We start from the raw sequence: 6,888 nt of genomic DNA, 5'->3' as shown, positions 1-6,888 counted from the left end.
GGCTGTTTCCGAGGTCTGGAGAACCATCTTCAAGGACTGTGTTTGCCAGGCCAAAAAGGCATCAGCTTATCCTGAAGACAATGGGGAGCCATGGAAAGCTTTTAAGCAGGGAACAAATATGGTCAGATTTGTGTGAAACAAAGACCACTCTGGGTGCTGTGGGCAACCCCCCAACATCTATTATCTATAGAAAGTCATCAAGTCATCCTCTGTAAGGGGCTTACTATACCCACCCCTGGGAAAGACTCCTTTAATCTAATGATTTCCATCTACAAGTTTAGGCGTTTTTTTTCTTAATTTAAATTATAAAATATTTTGAACATGGAGAAAATTAGGTACCACTTACTCAGATTTAACAGAAGTTAACTTATTGCTGCAGTTGCTCAGATACTGTTATTTTATTTCAGAAATAAGAAGTAACACACATAGACACATATCTCTTCCTGCTTGCCCAGAAAACCACTATCCCAAAATAAGTTTCAATCTTTCCCATGTATGTTGTTACACTTTTGTTATAAACATCATAATATATATACATAAGTGTGCATTGAACACTTTGTTTTTACATTTCCTTGAAATATACTTAAGAATTCTGTCTTTCTTAATTGCTTACAGCACAAAGACCAGGTCTTCACGAGTAAGCTGACACTGATATTAGGCTAATTTATGCCCACAAAATGCTTTGGCCTAAACTCTTCTGAGAAGCAAGGAGAATATCTGCCTTACTTCAAAAGAGCTGTTCATATGCACAGTCTCTCACTTAATTGCTTGATAGGGTCTTGGCTTAAGCCCCAGAAAGGATCAAACAAATCTTCCATATGCTCTACCGGAGTTTACATCTTTCAAGAGAGTCTTGAGTCAGTGTTAAGATCTTCTGGGATCTCAGAGCTTAGCTTCCTTTTATCTCCTTTGCCCTACAACCCCAAGAACAGTCCCTTAAATCACTTTGGTGCTTCCTTTCTGGGATCCCTGCAATAGACATTTTCAAGGGCTATTTGTGGCCACCGTGCTTGCTGAGACCTTTCGAGCAGGCAAGGAAGACACATCCTTGGAATATGTATCAATCCTGTACAAGATTAATCGCTGTCCTTCCTGGGTAATTAACTTCCCGCCAAGCAGTCGTTTGGTCTCCTCAAGGGATAATACCATGTTGGAGCCTCAGAGTTAATTTCTGTTGCTAGCAGGTAGGATACTCAGCAGCAGCAAGAGCTAGAGGAGTCTTGGCGAGAGGTGAGCCACGCTATTGGCCTCTGCATAGACGCTATCTCTGCCACCCTGGCTCCTCCATTTATGAGTCCACTGTGCAAACACTGAGTGGTTGAGGACAAAGACTGATGTCTACTGGTGGAGTCATCCTGTTCACTTAGTTATTTAGTGCCTATTCTTTTTTTTTTTTTTTTTGGGGGGGGATGGAGTCTCACTCTGTTGCCCAGGCTGGAGTGCAGTGGTGTCATCTAGGCTCACTGCAACCTCTGCCTCCCAGGTTCAAGTGATTCTTCTGCCTCAGCCTTCCGAGTAGCTGGGATTACAGGCACCCGCCACCACACCCGATTAATTTTTGTATTTTTAGTAGAGATGGGGTTTCAGCATGTTGGCCAGCCTGGTCTCGAACTCCTGACCTCAGGTAATCCACCCACCTCAGCCTCCCAAAGTGCTGGGATTATGGGGGTGAGCCACAGTGCCCATCCTTTAGTGCTTATTCTGCAGCAGATATTCTCTGATGGGCATTAACATGCAGCACAGAGATCCTCACAATTTGTGTGTACTCTCGTAGATCCACCATCTGCCTTTTCTCCAGATCTTCTTGTCCCTGATCTTCCAATCTTGTTAGTTTAGGCCCTTCATCAACCAGCTCAGCCATTCCTTACTGCTCATGCATCTGTGTATATTCTTATTTCAGGCCACTGTCTTCCCACACAAAGTGGAGGGCCAGTGCACTTTACCCAAAACCTGGCCCATCAGGAAGATTTCCTTGCAAGCTGCCTTTCAGGGTCACCCATGTGGGGCTGTGGTACGGCAGCAATCCATTTCAACTGGTACCCACATTTCAAGCCAACTCACACATGAACCAAGCTCTGACTTTTCCCATCCTGTGTCAGCAGGTCATAGGAACTTATTGTGGGGCCAAAGGGGTGGGTGGAGGGAGAGATGTCGGCGCAACAGTGATGGTGCCACGTGGGGCTGCTACCTCATCATGCGGCCCACTCGTGCGCTCTGCCCTTTGTACACCTGATCATCCTGCCTCCACGGCTTCCATCTTTTGAAGAATTGCCGCTGGGCCTGCCAACCTTATCAACTGGTGGGTCTGACATTACCCAGCTCATGATGGGGAGTTCTGGCAACATGGTCATTTGATGTCCCGTGGTCAGTCTCCCTCATGGGAGAAGTGGACAGCTTTCCCACTATGGGGTGATGGCACTTGGGCTAGGTCTGATTCTCGTCTCTGGTTTTGATGGGGATGAGAAGTCAATGCTCTGAAGTTCTGCTATTCTTACAGTTGGGTCCTAAGGCTGCCCTTCAGCATGGTCTGCCTTTTGGCTATAAGAGATGAGCCACTATGCCTTTAACCACTGCCAAGGAAGCCCTCTGACTTTCACAGTTTGAACTGACGATGACTTGTCATTGGCCTGTTATTTTCTCTCCTTAAAGCACGAATTGTGGTTAGCAAGAGCTGCCCAATTTCACAGTCTTTATAATAATCCCTTCTCCCTTGATTTTTTTTTTAAGAGACGGAGTCTCACTCCATCATCCAGGATGGTGTGCAGTGATGTGATTGTAGCTCATTGCAGCCTTGAACTCCTGGGCTTAAGCTATCCTCCCACCTCAGCCTCCTGAGTAGCTGGGACTACAGGTATACATTACTGTACCTGGCTAATTTTTTTAAAATTTACAAATTGGGGTCTCACTTTGTTGCCCAGGGTGGTCTTGAACTCCTGGCCTCAAGTGACCTTATGGTCTCGGCTTCCCAAAGTGTTAGAATTATAGGCATGAACCATTGTGCTTGGCTTCCTTTTTTTTTTTTTTTTTGAGACAGAGTCTCGCTCTGTCACCCAAGCTGGAGTGCAGTGGCACGATCTCGGCTCACTGCAAGCTCCGCCTCCCTGGTTCAGGTTCACAGCCTCCCGAGTTGCTGGGACTACAGGCGCCCACCACCACGCCTGGCTAATTTTTTGTATTTTTAGTAGAGATGGAGTTTCACCGTTTTAGCCAGGTTGGTCTCAATCTCCTGACCTCACCATCCAACCGCCTCGGCCTCCCAAAGTGCTGGGATTACAGGCGTGAGCCACTGTGCCCGGCCTACCTCCCATATTTTTTTACATGCCAGAGCCATTGTATGATACAGTGCATCCCCTTCTACTTATATCTTTTTCCAGTTAACCACACATGAGGATCTTTGCATTTGTGTAGCTGGAGCAAACCAGGCAGAGAAAAAACGGAAGTGATTTGTCCAGTTCACCCAGTGAGTTAAAAACCAAGCCAGCACTAGTAGTCCTTCTTCTGGGCTCTACAGAGTAGGGAGTAGAGGTGGGGCTGTCTAGATTCCAAGAAACAAACTCCCTCAAACTACCTCAACTAAGAGTGAGCACAGTTATTGCGAAGATCCTCATGCTCAGGAGGGCAGGGAAGCCTAAGATCCAGGCCTAGGAAGCCACATAACTAGGTCTACCAAGGCCACGTCAGTGTAGAATACCTGTGGGACCACAATGGAAGGAGCGGGGACTCTCCACTCTAGAGCTGGGGACTTGCTGTGGGCTTGCCCTCCTCTCTTCCCTCCATCCATTGGACTCTTCTGTCCACACTTGAGAGCTAGGAAATCGGATTAGCGCAACTAATCACTGTTACTGCTGGGAAGAGGTTTTACCATTGGACCACGTCCCGGGCTATTGACCTGGCTGCCTCAGCTGTCGTGAGACCAAGCAGGAGGCAGAAGAGCCACTGGGTGTGACCAGAGCACTGGAACTGAGCTGCCTGGTTTTGCATCCTGGCCCCACCACAACAAGCCATATGTCCTTGGCTAAGTCATTTAGCCTTTCTGCACCCACTTCTCATTTGTAAAATAGGGGATGATAATAATACCCACTGCACAGGGTTATTAGGAGGGTTACATGAGTTAAAATTGCTTAAAGCCCTTAGAATAGTACCTGGCACATAGTCCATAGTCTGTGCTTGCCAAAAGCAAAAAACAAACACGGGCTGCATGGCAGAGTGGGAGCAGAGAGGAAAGTAGAGAAAACCTGCAAAAGGAGGAAAAAATTTGTTAAGAGAAGGTCAGGCTCCTGGGATTGTTTCAGTTGCCAAATCTCTCATTTTCACTCTAGTCCATGTATTTCCTATAGGAAACCTATTTTCTATGAAATAGTCTGAGTTGGTTTTTTTTTCCTCTGCTACCAAAAAAAGTCTTTCTGAAGCAAATACCGTTTTTTTCCACCTCCACACATTGAAGCCCCACCTTCACTTTAAAGTCTTGCTTGGCCCTTCCTTCCTCCATGAAGTCTTCCCAGATTGGCCAAGTCAGGACTCTCCTCTTCCAAGTCCCTGTAGCACAGTCTGTGTCTCCTTTATGCTTCTTACTGCTTTCTACTTTGCATCGTGGGCATTTGTGTGCATACCTTTGCCCTCTGATAAACTACACAGTGTCTACAATGTAAGGTGACATACGTCAACATACATAACATCATCAAGAGCTTTTCAGTCTATAGAAAAATAAAATATGATCTACATCTCCAGACTTTGTGGCCACACCATAGATGCTCCTAGTACACATGAACCTGTCTTATTCCATTTTGAAGGCACCCTAGCAGGTTAGTGTTGTATCCTGATATATTATATATTGTGATAGTACATGTTATACGCTGTTATAGCCTGTTATAGGGAGAGGGAGGCTTCTTAGGCTGCCCTGACACCTAGCTCCTCCCAGGGGAGGAAGAATTGGTAACATGAGTGATCAGATCCTGAGACACGGATTGGGTGGCAGTTTACCAGTGGGTTGGGTCACTGAGTGTCAGAGGTGAGGGCACACTACAGAGTTTCCCCTTGCCCTTCCCATCCGCATGTGGTAAGTATAAATAAGCAAAACCTGTCTTCTCCGGTCAGGCCCAGCCATCCTTTTCTCCTTCACTTTCTGTTCCATGTAGTGCACACAACCTGGCAAGACCTGCCTCTCTTTTTAGTCTACTTTCTCCACCTAAGGTTGGAAGCTTCACATTCGGGTACCTAAGATTCATGGGGAGTCAGGTTGGTGCGTGAGAATCAAGGGTTCTTTTAGGCTTTCTAACCTGAACTGCTTGCTCCACATCAGCTCGTACCAGAACTCTGCACTGGGATTCTCAGTAGGGACACCATATAACTCATGATCCAAACCAGGCGTCTTGAGAGTGAAGAGGGGGCCAGTTATTAACATGGACACTGAGAAAACAGGCACAAACTGGGCATGTTCCAGTGACACCAGGGCATATGGTCACCGTAGTTACAGGGTCTTCCTCCATGTTTATGCCACACTACCTTATTTCCCATTTAGTTCTCATTCCTTATGAGTACAATCCCTTTGATGAGAAATCCCGGGGTAGAAGAGAGGAATGTCAGAATCTGAAAACCAAAACCGAACCTTGAATACCTTATACATCTAATAGACTCGATTAATATGGGTGAAAGAATAATGAATGTAGCTGAATTATTTCAAAGTTATATTTAATAATAAAAATAGGGGCTGGCTGCAGTGGCTCACACCTGCAATCCCAGCACTTTGGGAGGCCGAGGCAGGTGGATCATTTGAGGTCAGGAGTTTGAGACCAGCCTGGCCAACATGGTGAAACTCCATCTTCCAAAAAATACAAACATTAGCTGGGTGTGGTGGTGCGTGCCTACAGTCCCAGCTACTCAGGAGGCTGAGGCAGGAGAATCGCTTGAACCTCGGAGGCAGAGGTTGCAATGAGCCGAGATTGCACCATTGCACTCCAGCCTGGGTGACAAGAGTGATACTCCATCTCAAAAAAGGGAGGGAGGGAGGGAAAGAAATGTCCCCAAATGGCCACCACAGTTCTAGCATCATCAGCAGACCCAACCATGTCTAGTGATAAAACGGAGAGGTATGTTTCTTTTACCAGTAAAATATGATTCCCAGGCTTGGCCCAGTGGCTCATGCCTGTAATCCCAGCACTTTGGGAGGCCAAGACGTATTGTTTGAGCCTAAGAGTTTGAGGCCAGGCTGAGCAACATGATGAGACCCCATCTCTATTAAAAAGCCAAACCAAAACAAAAATGGTTCCCAAAAGCTCCCCATAAACATTCACTCATATTTCATTGGCCAAAATTGCATGATATGTTCCTGCCTAACCCAATCACAGGTGAGGGTAATGGTGCCACCAACATTGGCTTACACTAATTAGCACCTACTCTTTGGGAGATGAGGTTGGGCTCATCCCCTACAAATCATATAACTGCCATGGAGGAAGGTATATACAGAACAAACCTGGGATCTTGTTGGACAAGTGGTTAGGTAGCAGCCATATGTCTGGGAGCTAATTGATCCATGAGTAGTGGGGACAGAAGAAAGGAGGAATGGGCTGAAGGAGGGCACCCGTTGCCTGGCAGGAGAGGAAAGAGATGGTGGGTCGGACATCTCTATGGCAAGAGTGAAGTACTGCTGTTAGTCAAGGACATTTTGGTGATTTTCTGAAAAGCCTCAGGGTGGGTAGGAGTTGGAGAAAGTATTTTCACAGTGGCCATGGTGAGTAGAAGCTCTTTTGAATATGGTGCTTCTCACCTTGGGCGATTCTCTGGTGAGATGTCATTTGCAATCTGTGATAATAGTGGCTTCTGCTTCAAAATTTCCATTCCATCTTCTTCTGCACTGACTTTCACTAACACTGAACGTTTCTTCCCTTGTTG

Source organism: Hylobates moloch, unplaced genomic scaffold (assembly GCF_009828535.3).
Source record: "Hylobates moloch isolate HMO894 unplaced genomic scaffold, HMol_V3 SCAFFOLD_8, whole genome shotgun sequence".
Taxonomy (NCBI): domain Eukaryota; kingdom Metazoa; phylum Chordata; class Mammalia; order Primates; family Hylobatidae; genus Hylobates; species Hylobates moloch.
This window is presented reverse-complemented; position numbering follows the sequence as displayed.